This window comes from Colobus angolensis, unplaced genomic scaffold, assembly GCF_000951035.1.
Source record: "Colobus angolensis palliatus isolate OR3802 unplaced genomic scaffold, Cang.pa_1.0 Scaffold88, whole genome shotgun sequence".
Classification (NCBI taxonomy): Eukaryota; Metazoa; Chordata; class Mammalia; order Primates; family Cercopithecidae; genus Colobus; species Colobus angolensis.
The window spans coordinates 4,983,766-4,984,399 of record NW_012122709.1 but is presented as its reverse complement, the minus strand read 5'-3'; positions in this window follow the sequence as shown (position 1 = coordinate 4,984,399).

The window sequence follows — 634 nt, the reverse complement described above, 5'->3', positions numbered from 1 at the left end:
TCTTTTTTTTTTGAGACGGAGTCTTGCTCTGTCGCCCAGGCTGGAGTGCAGTGGCCAGATCTCAGCTCACCGCAAGCTCCACCTTTTGGGTTCATGCCATTCTCCTGCCTCAGCCTCCCGAGTAGCTGGGACTACAGGCATCCGCCACCTCGCCTGGCTTTAGTAGAGACAGGGTTTCACCGGGTTAGCCAGGATGGTCTCGATCTCCTGACCTTGTGATCCGCCCATCTTGGCCTCCCAAAGTGCTGGGGTTACAGGCTTGAGCCACCGCGCCCAGCGGACAACTTTTTTCTTTCCTTCACATCCAGTTAGTTGCCTGCTCCTGTTGATTATTTCCACTTCAATGTTTCTCACATTCTTTTTCATTACACCTGATACCACCTTTGGCTTCTTATGTCCTCATTCCGGAATTGCTGAAATATTGTCCTAACTGATTTTTTTTTTCTTTTTCTTTTTCTTTCTTTCTTTCTTTTTTTTTGAGATGGAATCTCGCTCTGTCACCCAGGCTGGAGTGCAGTGGCACAATCTTGGCTCACTGCAACCTCTACCTCTCAGATTCAAGTGATTCTCCTGCCTTAGCCTCCCAAGTAGCTGGAACTACAGGAGTGTGCCACCATGGCTGGATAATTTTTTT